The sequence below is a fragment of the Cavia porcellus genome, unplaced genomic scaffold (assembly GCF_034190915.1).
Source record: "Cavia porcellus strain 051 isolate PalLab524CR breed Dunkin Hartley unplaced genomic scaffold, mCavPor4.1 scaffold_5, whole genome shotgun sequence".
NCBI classification, from domain to species: domain Eukaryota; kingdom Metazoa; phylum Chordata; class Mammalia; order Rodentia; family Caviidae; genus Cavia; species Cavia porcellus.
The window spans coordinates 90,845-104,676 of NW_026947488.1; the positions used below are offsets into that span (position 1 = coordinate 90,845).

Below are 13,832 nucleotides of genomic sequence, written 5' to 3' on the forward strand. Positions count from 1 at the left end.
TTACTGGAAGAAAAACAGATGTATGCATCAATGGATCAGAATACAGGATATAGAATCTTTCCCAGACACATTCATTCATTTTGCTTTGTTTTGTTTTTCATTTGGTGGAGAGAGTGTCTCTCCAAGCAGTTCAGACTGGTCTTTAACTTCCTATGTAGTACAGGCTGGCCTTGAACTCAAGCAATCTTCCTGCTTCAGTCTCCTGCGTGTTCTCACTAGAGATATGCACTATCATGTCCACGCAGTTACGTGATCTTAGACAAAGGAGCCGGAAGCATCGGCTGCAGAAAAGACAGCCCATTGAACAACTGGTGCTGGTAAAACTGGTTATGTGTTTGCAAGGATGGAAACTGGACATAAAGTAAAATCAAAGTTGATCAACATTAAAACAGAAACATTAGATGTTCTGAAGATAAAACAGACAAAACACTTGAAGATACCAGTATAGCATAATATTTTATTTTCTATTCTTTTTCTTTCTTTTTTTGTACCAGGGATTGAACTCATGATATCTCATACCTGACAGGCAGGTGCTGTGCCACTGCGCTACATCCCCAGCCCCAAAAAACATTTTCTAATGAGAACCTTAGCCACAGAATAGTAATTTTTGCCAGGTAGTCCTCAGACAGAGGACAAATTTCTAATAATACGCAAAGACTCAAAAATTAAGACACCTGAAATTAAAGACTGTCAAAAATAAGCAAGAGAAATGAACAGATACTTCACAGAGGAAGACATACCAATGATCAACAAGTCTATGAAAAAAATGTTCAAAATCTCTGACCATTACAGAAATGTAATGTATAACCCTGATACGATTCCGTGTTGAGGCTAGACCTCCTTATTTTTCTCTTACTGAGAAGCTTTTTTTTCTTTCAGTAAATTCTTTATTAAAAAAAGGGAAAAGAAACAAAATTTACATGTTTCTTTGTAAAGAATGGCAAACATTAAGAAATGAGAACAGTATCAAATTCTGGATGAGGCTGTCACAAAAAAAGAATCCTTCTTTGTTGGTGGGAATGTAAATTAGTACCAGCATTATGGCATAACTATGGGGATTTCTCAAAGAACTAGCATTAGAAATACTGTATGACCCAGTCTTCCCCTTGAAGTATCTTCCTTGTCACAGTTGATACACTGTATCAACTTGAGAATTGAGAAGCTTAACTAAATAACCCAACAGGACAAGCCCAACAGCTCTGGGATGCTGTTCATTGTGTCAACATAAGAAGTTCAGAGGGTCAATCAAATGACTCAGCAGGGGGCCAGGTGCCCACTTTGTAAACACCCTCATCCTGAACAAGGGGAAGGCAGGGAGATGCTGTGAGAGCTGCACCCACCAAAGGGCCGGTAGCCTGCTCACAACATAAGGGAGGAAAAGAGGCTTGTACCCCATGCTCTGTGCTCTTGTTGCTTTGTGTTCTACCACCTTGAAATGTTGCCTCTGTGCCATGCCAACCTGCTTTGCATCCATCTGATTACAGACTGAAACCTCCACAAACTGAACTATATAAAACATTCATTCCTTTAACTCGGGGTTTCCGGTATCTCATGTCCAGTGAGAGAGATGTAAAACATCCCCCAAAGATCTTGATACTACAGTTACTCATGCATACCAATCTTTATAGCAGCATAACCTGTAATAGCTAAATCCTGAAGGCAGCCTATATACCCCCCAGACAATTTGATAAAGAAAATATGGTATCTATATGTACTGCAGTACTTCTTAGCTATAAAGAATACAAACATGGGATATTTGCATGAAAATAAATGTACCTGGAAAATACAAAGTTGAGTGAAATAAACCAGAGCAACAAGGTAAATACCACATGGTATTTCACATTAGAGTGAAGCAAAGTAGAAAGAGAATAATAAAGGATAGATAGAAAGGGACAAAGGGATGGATCTCTCACAATAGAAAAGTGGTCCAAGAGGGCAAGGACTGAAGAGGGGGAAGGGGAAGGAAAAACACAGGCTGCATACAGAAGCTAATGAGCTCAGTGAACGCAAACACCATCTGCCATAGCAGGAACTGCCACTGATGCCTGCCAAGGCTCCAGACAGGAAGGGTGCTGACCTGAGCCTCTCCACCATGTCTGACCTCCAAGCCCCAGGCCTGCAGCTAGGAGCCTGCACAGGCAGGGCTGGGGCAGCATCTGCAGAGAAGCCCATGGACTCTGTAGTTTACTGGAAGGCGAATCCAGCTCTGAGGCCACGTTTTACTCAATGATTACTTAGGTGAGACTTAAATCCAAGAGCCTGCAAAAGCTTAGTACACATTCTTCCAATCTCACAAGGGCCCTGGCCCGGCCCAGCATCAGCCAGGAAAGGGAAAGGGCTTGGTGAGGCCCCAGCCCCTGACAAGAATCCGAAGGCTGTGTTCCCACCCCTCCCAATGCCAGAGGGGTGGCCACAGGCCCCAGTTTCCTACTCTCCTGAGCTTCATTCATTCTGTGTCTCTAGACATGAGGTGACAATGGCTCCCTGTGACCTGTTGGGGAGCTCAGTGCTCCTCCCTTGACTTCCTGTTCCTCTCTCCTTTGAAAGCCACTCAATAGTTTCAGCAGTACAATTCAATTCAAAGCACTTTTACGCTTTAGTAATTAAGAAAAATGCCCGAGAAAGGGCTCTGGCCAGCCTCACCCCACACACACAGCAGACTCTGCAGTGAGCACCTGAGGCCAGGATCCTGTGTGCAACCAGGTCATTCCCTGGAACCTAAGGCCACCTGACAGACTTCAACAGCTGTGCATGTTCACTTATCATCACAAGAGTTTTCATCTACAATTGCCAGATCCCATTTTTTCTCCAGATAAAATCCAATGCATGCTGAAACAGCTCCTACCTGCCTCTTGGCCTCTGTTTCCAGCTGTTGATCAAGTCTCCAATTCAACTGAGGCACAGCAGTGCACACATTGCATGCAGTCCCAGCATTTCGGGGGCAGAGGCAGGAGGATCACAGGCTCCAGGTCAGCCTGTGCCACAAGGCAAGATCCTGTGGGGGAAAAAGAAAAGGTCTGAGTACCTTGAGGGGAAAATCCCTTACGGCTGGTCATTGGGCATCGGCATGTAACTCTCACCCATTCTTGTGAAGCTTTATGATCTCAGAATTCACTCCTGTTTATCACACTTTTATTAAGTTGCCTGACTCACAAGTAATCTCACTTGTAAAAATACCACCAGCAGCACCAAAAAATGAGGGGCTACGAGACCTGTCTCTGCTGACACATGTAAGCCCAGAGAGGGTCGAAGCCCCAGTGAGCAAAGCCCACAGCTACTGGAATCAGCAAAAGTGATGTGGGCTGAACTGTGTAAGTGACTCCTCTCACATGGCGGACTGGAGCTGGAGAAGTAGCCAGTGCGGTGGATGCCCAACTGAAGGGTTTTCCCTGCAGCTATTTTAGGGAGGTTCCCTGTGTAAGACTGAGGTACCCAACACCTATTACTTCACGGTGACTGGGTGGGAGACAGCCGTGAGCAATGGACACATCCTTGCTCCCTAGGTCTGGGCTCAGGCCCAGAATGACACAGACACCCTGTCCTATCTGCTGAGAAGCCAAGTCAGTCCACTGTGGCTTCTGGAGGGCATTTGGTCTAAGTGTTGGCATGAAGCCTGGGGGTTTCCTTGAACCTGCACTCTGCTGCCCAAATCCAGCAGAACAGTGCTGTTTGCTTTCTTCCTGTCCCTATGTGACCAAGAAGTCATCTCAGCTTGGATGACTGTCACAGACCAGGGCACTCACAGAAAGGCTTGTGGAGTTGGGTGGGGAGCACATCACAAGCCCCGGAAGCTTAGGGCTAGGAAAGGCAAGCAGTGACTCAGGGAGTCAGTACAGAAACTGGAAAAGGCTGCAGTGCACACAGGCTCAAGGTGGATGCCAGGGACCAATGAGGAAAGGGAAGGGGGGCTCGGCGTTCACTCACAGAAATGCTTACACCCACTGCTGCAGGCAGTGAAAACCAAGCAGTCATCAGACACATGCCATGCATGTTCACTTCTGCATCACAAGCATTCTTCCTGTCAGGAAGTCCCTGACAGGGAACATTATTCCTTTTTTGAAAGTTTTAGGTTTGCTCTTTTTAGTTTTTTTATTGAGGTTTTTCAAACTATTTCTCTGTTCACTGCTTTCTGTTACTTTTATCTAACTTTATTATTTTTCTTTGACTTATTAGGGTCCTTTACCTTTTTCTCACTTGCCTTTCTCCCTCATGTTCCTTTCCACTATTTTTCTTTTCTTTTCTTTTTTTTTTTTTGTCTTTTTCGTTTTTATCGGTACCAGGGATCGAACTCACAACTGCCTGCTTGCAAGGCAGGCGCTTATGCCGCTGAGCTAAATCCCCAGCCCCTATTTCCACTATTTTTCAAATTTCACTTTTTTCACTTTGCTGCTCCCCACTGCTTCTACCTGTACTATTATTAATATTTACTACTCTTTAGATATTTAGTTAACTATGCTGTTAAGGCTGAATTCTTTTCTATTGCTAATGGTGGCATGATGTTGTCTTCAATACATATTTATTATATATCACTATTTGGATCATCTTCCTGCCTGTATTAAAATTATATATTTTTTCCCACATACTTAAAGATGTACAATGGTAGTGCCAATTGAATTTTATGACACTTCCATATCCAGACTGTTAGTGACTAATGTGTGTGCACATGTGTGTTTTGAGACAATCACTTACTATGCAAGTCAGCCTGGACTTCAACTCACTATGAAACCCAGTTGTGCTGAAACTCATGGTGATTATCCTGCCTCAGCCTTCTGATTGTTTAACTCTATTATTGTTGCTGATTTTTTTCTATTGCCCAGGAGGCACAGATGTGACTATGAATTGGCTTTTCGCTGTACAGCTCAATCTGGTTAATCTTTGTGTCATCAAATATGTATTTCTGTGGGACTGTTGGGCAGATGGCAGAGTGATGCACAGCAGCATCAAATCAACCTCTCTACGACTTCAAATCCAGACACTGGAAAGTAACAACTTGGGGAACAAAAGATAAGGCAAGAGCTGGGGATTTAGCCCAGGAGCTCGGGACATTGCTGGTGAGAGTGACTGTGGTGCACTTTGGGGAGCTGTGGTCCTTACATCAAGCACCGCTTCCTGACTCCAGAGGGGAAAATGTGTGCCATTTAATCTCCAGGACAAACTCAGACTGGCTTCCTGGCATGCACTCAAATATGCTTATTGTTGGAGGAGTTCAGAACCTCAGTGTCACTGAGAATGGCTGTGGTGCTTCCTAGGATAGCCCTGGTCTTTATTTTGAGCATGACTTCTCGGCTCCAGCAGAGAACCCTCATCTCACCAGCACAGCTCCTTCACTCTGCTGGCATGAACTTTCTAGCTTCCACTGCTCACCTTTGGGCCTTCCCAGCGTGGATCCATAAAACAGACTGACATGAGTCCTTTGCATGGGCTCTAGACCTCCAGATGGACTTGTGAGAGCCTTTGTCATGGGCTCTAGGTTATCATCTGCACTCATGTAGAACATTGCTGTGGGATTCAGGCCCTTGGTTAAATATTCTGGGTCTTTAGTGCTGTGGATAGATTTCCTGCACTTCCTTGTTAACTCTAGGTGACCGTAATAAAATATTATAAATTCCATGTCCTGATTCTAATTGTTCGCCTCACAACCCCTGACCACAACACCTGGCAAGCACCAGGTTGTGAGTTTAATAACTGGCACCACAATAAATAAATAAATAAATAAAGGATGAGGTGAACACCCAGGACCCAGGAAGTATCTTGAGGGAAAACTGGATCCACAGTGCAAGTGAAGTAACAGATTACAATACAGAAAAAGTAGGTAGCTAAGTGCATTTTCTACCCAGCCTCTGCTTCACAACATGAGAGCAGGATCAAATCCACCAAGGTGGTGAGGGTTGAGGGTGGATGACTCCAGAGCCCGCCAAGGAGATACACATCAGGGAAGAGGGATGCATGCTAAAGCAGCTGGCCTTGGAGTGAGCTCAGGCCAACAGCCCACCATGTCCTGAGAGATTGCTAGGCCAGATGCCACTTAGGGAGGGGCCACCTTAACTTGTGATGAGGAGTAGTTACGGGGTGACTTCATCTCAGGGCTCCCCATGTCAGAATCCCACAGTGAGTGAGTGAGAACAGAAAACTCATGAAAGAAATACAAGGGAGGAACCACATCTTTGAACAAATGGGCTTAGTAGATACCTACTCAGTGTTCACTCAATCATAGAACACACGTTCCTCTCAACACATGGGACTTTCTCTAAAATAGACCACCTCCTACCTCCCAGAATATGCTTAAAGAAATGCAAGAGAATTTAAATGATCCCTAAAGATCAGAGCAGAAAGCAATACAATTGAGATTAAGAAAATGACAGAAAGAATCAATGCCTTAAAGAGTCGGTTCTTGAAAAATCAAATATAATAGACAAATGTTTAGCTAAGTTAATCAAAAGAAAAAAAAAAGGAAACAGAAGAGTCAAATTCATACAATTAGGAATGAAAAAGGAAAAATCACAACAGATCCTGCAAAACTTCAAAAGATCATCAATGCCTACATTGAGAATCGTTAATGAGATACAAAATGTCTGGAAAAGACATGGATAGATTCCTAGATACACATTAATTATCCCAGCTGAATCAAGAAAATATACAAATTCTAAATAGCCCAATTTCATCCCATGAAATTTAATACTATTAATAATAATAGTAACAAAAACTACCAACAAAAAAAAATCCAGGTCTTGATGGATTCATTGCTGACTACTATAAGAAATTTAGAGCAGATCTAATGCTACTACTCCACAAGCTTTTTAATGAAACTGAAAGTGAAGCCTTTCCAGAAGCAAAAGTTACCCTGATACCTAAACCAGAAAAGGATCCAAACAAATCTGACAACTACAGGCAAATCTGCTTAATGAACATAGATATAAAAACCCTCAGTAAGATACTGGCAAACAGAATGCATCAATTCATCAACCAGATTATACATTGCATGCAAGTAGAATTCATCCCAGGAAACAGGGATGATGCAATATGCAAGTCACATTAACAGAACCAGAGGCAACAACCACATCACCATCTTGATAGATGCAAAAAACCCATTTGACAAAGCCTAACACCCATCTGTGACAAAAACCTTAAAGAAAACTAAAATACAAAGTCCATTGGTTGAGATATAGCTCAGCAGCACAGCACCCGCCTGGCAAGCATGAGGTCATGAGTTCAATTCCAAGTATATATAAAAAAAAGTAAATCCAAATCTATTGGAAGCCTTCTATGACAAACCAATAGTCCACATCATATGAGATGTTCAAACACTGCAAGCTTTCACTTCAGGAAAAGACAAGGATGCCCATTATCACAACACCTATTCAATATAGTTCTGTAAACATTAGTCAGATCAACTAGACAAGTAAAAGAAACAACAGGAATAAGGTAAGAAAGGAAGTTAAACGTCACTATTCATGGATGACATGATTCTCTACATAGAAGACTCCTAAGCTCCACCAAAAGACTTCTAGATTTAACAAACAAATTCAAAAGTGTATCTGGGTACAAAGTCAAAACTCAAAAATTAATAGCATGCTTGTATACAAATAACACTGATAAGAGGAGAATCGGGGGAAACACCTTGCATGACAGCATCACAACAAGTGAAATGCTTTGTGATGGGTTCTACTTGTGCGAGACTCTGTCAGGCTCAGTAGGATACCTGCCCAACATGGCACTGACCCCTAAAACAACAGCGCCTCTCACCCACACTAACTCCTCTTCAAGTCTTCTGGTCCCAAAACAATACACCATCTGCCTCCCTTTCATGTGCACCACAGGTCCTCCAATCCCCCTCCCCAACATGGTCCCCTCAGGTAGTCTCCACCCCTTTTGCCTAAAAGTCCTGCAGCCCTCTGCCAGCCTGATGACCTATCCACCCACAGTCTCCACCTTTGTCCCTATCCCAGAAGGGCAACTCCTCAGCTTTGTTTCCTCTGAGGTTCCTTGCAAACTCCAGCAGCCCCCGTGCCAGAAAAAAAAGGTTTTCTTTTATCTCTGTCTTTGTTTCTCAACTGCACCAAAAAACCTAATACTTTGGAATTGATCTAACTGAGGAAATATTTGAGGCAAAATCAATTATTGTACAAAGGACCGTATTTCCTAAACCATTACAAAAGTTTAATGCAATCTCAATCAAACTACCAGTAGAGTAATTTAAGTACTAGAGAAAACAATCCTAAAATTCATTTGTAACCCAAAGGGACCTAGAATACAGAACAAATTATGGAAAACAAATACAAGGCAGGAGGCATCACAACCATCAACAGGAAATTATACTGCAGAACTATCATGATAAAAACATTGCAGAACTGGAAAAACAGAACAAAACATACCCTTAGTCAATCTTTAAAAAAAAACACAGTAAGTCAGTGCAAATAGAAATGGAAAAGGTAAAATTACAATTGAAGGCTGAGGATTTAGCTCAGTGGTGCAAGCGCCTGGTAAGCACAAGATCATGAGTTCGATCACTGGCATCCAATAACAAACAAACAAGAATTACAATGCACACTACTGAAAAACAGATTATTAGCAACTTTAAAACATGTACTCCAATAAATTGGGAGTACTCGAAGACGTGGATAGATTCCTAGATACATACAAATCACAAAAATTCAACCCAGAAGATACAAAAACCCTGAATAATTCAATAATAAACAACAAAATTGAAGAAGTAACTTGATTATTTTTTTTTCATTGCTAGAACAAAATGCCCAACACCAAAAATGAAGGAATGCTTTATTTAGTTTACAGACTTTGGAGGTTTCAATCCATAATCAGTTGCTGCAAGGCAGGGTGGCATGGCATTGAGGCAACACTTCAAGGCAGCAGCCAAGGCAAAAAAGAAAAGCCTCTTTTCCTGCTTTATATTGTATTCAGGCTACTCTCCCAACCCCTAAGGCAGATGCAGCGCTGACAATGTGTTTCTGCCCTTGCCTAGCACAGGATGAGGCTATTTACAAAGTAAGAAACCTGCTCCCTGCTGAGTCTCTCCATAAAACTTTTAAACTTCTCAAGTTGACACAATGTATCAATCAAAACAAGCAGTATAAGAAAACCTACAAATTAAGAAAAGCTCAATACTTGATGGATTTGCTACTGAATTCTGCAAAAAGGAAAATCTAATGTCAATATTCTGCAGAATCTTTAATGAAACTGAAAAGGAAGGAGTACTATTAAAAAGATTACTAGAAGCTAGCATAACCCTGATTCTCAAACCAGACAGCAACCCCCCAATTAAAAGAGAGCTCCACCCATATCTCCTTAATCAACACCAACACAAAAATCATCAACAAGATACTTGCAAACAAAGTGCAACAAATCATCCAAAAGTCATACATTAGCTGGATATGATGTAATCTTAGCTCTCACATGAGGACTGCCATGATTTTGATGCCAGGCTAGACTACAAAGTGAATTGAGCTCAGCCTGAACTGTGAACTGCATAGCAAGACCATGTCTCAAAACAAAACAAAACAAGGGGAAAAAAAGAGAAAAATCAAATACTTAGGAATTAATGAACCCAGAAAGTAAAAGACCTCTACAATAATATAGTACTCTGAAAAATGTTGAAGATGACATCAGAAAATGCAAAGATATTCCCTGTACTTGATAGGACCAATATTGTCAAAATGGATAGACTTTCAAGACTGATATAAACATTTAATGCAGTACCAAAAAAATGCGAATTGTGTTCCTCAAAGAACTAAAGAAAACAATTTGAAAACTCCTATGGAACCAGAAGACATCAAAAATAGCAAAAACCCATGTGTGTCAAGAGCAAAGCCAGAGGCATCCGGGACCTAGATTCCAAGCTACAGTACATAGATACCAGGATGAACAGAAAGACCTGGTGCTGGCACAAAACCAGCATGTGAGTCTGTGCAGGGGAACAGAGGATGCAAAACAATCCCAGGCATATTAGCCATCAGATCTTTGACAAAAGTCATAAAAGTCCATACACTAGAGTTTGCATAGCCTCTTTAACAACAATGCTGGGAAAACTGGCTATAAACAGGATCAAAAACACACACAGGGTATAATACAGCATTTTCAAACATATGATGCTAAAAAAATTGGCTGTATACATACAGAAAACTGAATTCAGAAATATACCTCTCTCCATGCACTATCAGAGAAGTCAAAATGAAGCTAAGATCTAAATGTTAACATGTGAACTATCGACTAGAAACTAAAACAGGTGTAACTCTTGGAGACATAATGCATAGGCAAGCACATTCCAAACAACATTATGACTACACAAGACATAACACCAGCAATCAACAAATGCAATTACATCAAATTGAAAAGTTTCTGCACAACAGGAAAGAAAAATCTATGGAATGTGGAAGAGAATTTGGACAGACAAGTATCTAAAATATTTCAAGAACTAAAATAAATTAGATTCTCACTCAGTAAAAGACCTAGTCATGAAATATGCAACTGAAATGAATACACACTTTTCAAAACAAGTACATATGATTTAAAACTCACTTCTCTGGCCATTAGAGAAATGGAGTTTGAAAGAACATGGAGATTCCTTCTCACTCCAATGAGTGGCTGTCACATTAGTGGAAAATAAGGAAACCCTTCTGCATTACTGATGTGGATTCAAACTAGTACAGGCACAATGCAAATCAGTATGGCACTGTCTCAAAAACACTAACAATAACAAATTACATCTGAGCCAGCTATTTTCACATTAGATATCTTCCCCAAAGAGTTGAACACATTGTGTAACCATGCAATATACACACTCATGCTTACCACAAACCAAATAATAATACCTAAAACATGGGTGTGGCCCGTATGTCCATCAACAGATGAAACCACAAAGAAAATGTGGTTATTTATGTTCTGTAGAGTACTACTGTTCTAAAAATGGGTATATGTGAATCATCTGTAAGAGAAAAATCCATCCAGCTTAAACCATATTAATTGGCATAAATCACACTCACAAGCTGAGATAAGGCAGTGTTTCATATATGAGCAAGTACAGAGAAACTGAAGAAGAGAATAAAAGAGGAAACAGGGAGGCGGATCCTCTATAGACGGGTAGGGGACCAGAGATGCAGGGAGGAAGGCAGAGTGGGAGGGGAATGGGTGAAGAAAGAGGAGCTAAGAGCATGGACCCACTCCCCACATAAGTGCAACCATTGTGGGCTGCGGTCATTACTAACACAGCATTTTTCAATGTTCAAGAAAAGCACCTATTTTTTGGTTCCAGGGATCAAACTCATGACCTTGTGCTTACCAGGCAGGCACTTGTACCACTGAGCTAAACCCACGGCCCTATAAATTTTTTTAAAATAAGAGTAAAGGACTTAAACTATCTATTTTTCTTTGCATTTTCAATCAATCACCTATCATGCTAGAAATTTTTTCTTAAAATGCGGTGTTGGAATGACAGGGACCCTGTGCTTCTCACTGTTGCTGGAGGGACAAGGTTCAAGGCCAGCTTCCCAGCAGCACGTCTGGCCACATACATGAGGGTAACAAAACTTTGTTTTGTGAACATCTGGATTACAAGAAAAACAAAAGCTTGTCACTGCGCACAGCCTGTCCCCTCTTTTCTTTCTCTTTTTTTTTTTTTGAGGGGGGGAGTTCTGGGGATTGAACTCATGACATTGCACTCACCAAGCAGACACTTATGTCACTGGGCTGAACCCCAGCACTCTCTATCCTCCTTTCCAGCCCCTTGTCCTGCACTCACAAGCAGCCACTTGTGCAAGATTGGGCCAGTCTTATCCAAATAAGCAGACTGTTTAACCTTATCTGAGTGTCATCTGACTCTCAAAACACCCCAGAGAGAAGCAGGACTACTTTGGTCTCTGCTCCTGTCTGAGAATCTGGGCAGAGCTCTCCAGGGTCAAATTCCTCATCTGAGGTCACCAATAAATTATGGCAGAGAAGCAACCAAAAGCCACTCACTTTAGAGCAATAAATTTCAAAATGTCTTGTTTTTTTGAGTCAGGACCTCAGAATGTACTCTAGTCTAATCTAGAAATTGCCCTGTCACACAGGCTGTCCCTGAGCTTGTGTTCACCTGTCTCAGCCTGCTGTGTGCTAGAATGACAGCTATGCATTTCACACTGGTTGAAAACATACTTCTTTAAACAAAATATGCAAGATCTGTGATCTAAGATACTGAACATACCTAGATGACTGCCTGTGAGTAACCATAAAACCAGAGATTAAAAAGTGTCAGGGGGGGCTGGGGATTTAGTTCAGTGGCATAAGCACCTGCCTTGCAAGCAGGCAGTTGTGAGTTCGATCCCTGGTACCGATAAAAAGGAAAAAGGCAAAAAAAAAAAAAAAAAAGTGTCAGTGAAGACCAAGGAAAAGGGATCCTCACACTTTGTTGCTGGGAATATAAAACTGCAGAGTCACTTTGGAAACCACACTGGCAGATCCTCAATATAAACACAGTCATGCCACAGCCCCAAAATTCTACCTTAGGTTTATATCCAAACTGAAGACATATTTTCTACACAAAACCTGAATATGAATTTGAGCCTATTATCAGCAGCATTACTGACAACAGCCCCAAAGTGGAAACAACCCAAACAAATCTTCAGCAATTCATAAAATGTTTCATTAAAAATGCTATACTACCATGAGTAGGCGTGCAGTGTTACTAGGTGTCATAGCGCGAGCCTAGAGTCCCAGCCATTTGGGAAGCTGAGGAAGGGGCTGACCTAAGGCAGGACTCCATCTCAAAATAAAAGTTAAACAGGGCTGTTATGGATTTAAAATGAGTGGTCAGCTTAACACCAGCTGAATTAAATAAGCGTGGTGCTGAGTGCAGATGGTTACCTGAGAAAAAAAGAGCACAGCACTGTGAGCTCTCCTGTGCTGCAGTTGGGAGCAATTGTTCTCCTGGAGGAGCCTGTCATGCAGGCTTCCCCATATGAATCCAGCCACAGTCAGCAGGGGAGCTTGGGACCTTGTCACTGAGAGTGGCTGCGGTTCAGTTTGGGGGAGCTCTGGACCCTACACTGTGCATCACTGCCTGGGTCCAGAGGGGAAGATGTGTGTTTAATCTCCAGGAGAGCTGGCTTTCTGATATGAACTCAACTGTTCTCATCATCAGAGGACCTAAGGACCTCATTGTCACTGAGGAGGACTGGGGTGCTTCTGGGGGAGCCCTGGTCCTTGTTTTAAGCATTGCTTCTTAACTCACATGTAGAACCCTCAGCTTACTGGCACAGATCCTTCACGGCACTGGCATAGTTTCTGGCTTCCACTGCTGACCTTGGGAGCTTCCTGGTGTAGATCCATGAAACAGACTTCCATGAGACACTGTCATGGGCTCTAGGTCTTCAGCTGGACACATTCAGGATACTGCCATGGGATTCCAGGCCTTGGCTCGATTTTCTAGGTCTTTAGTGTTTTGGACAGATTCCTGGCCCTTTCTTGTATTTAATTCTGGGTGACCATCATGAAATAATATAAATTCTGTGTCCTGTATGTAATCGTTCTCCTTGCAATCCCTGACTACAAGGGCTGGGGGCCAGGTTGGTGATACATGCTTGTAATCCCAGTAATGAGGGAGGACAAAGCAAGAAGACCACAAGTTCCAGGCCTACCACAGATATTTAGCAAGGCCATGTCTCAAAATATAAAAGGGAAAAATATTGGGATACTATCTAATAGTCGAGTGTCCTTAGATTAAATCCCCAGTATTGTCAAAAATATTTTTGGAGCCAGTTGTGGTGGCACATGCCAGTAATACCAGCATACAGGCTGAGGCAGGAAGATCATTGCAAGTTTGAGACCACCTTGGACTACAAAGT

The 13,832-nt window shown here is 42.0% G+C and overlaps 1 pseudogene; it reads right to left on the minus strand.

Annotated features, from left to right (window-relative positions):
* Window positions 1-2,876: 2,876 nt before the first annotated feature.
* Window positions 2,877-13,832, minus strand: part of LOC100713773 (shootin-1-like) — a 36,978-nt pseudogene continuing 26,022 nt past the window's right edge.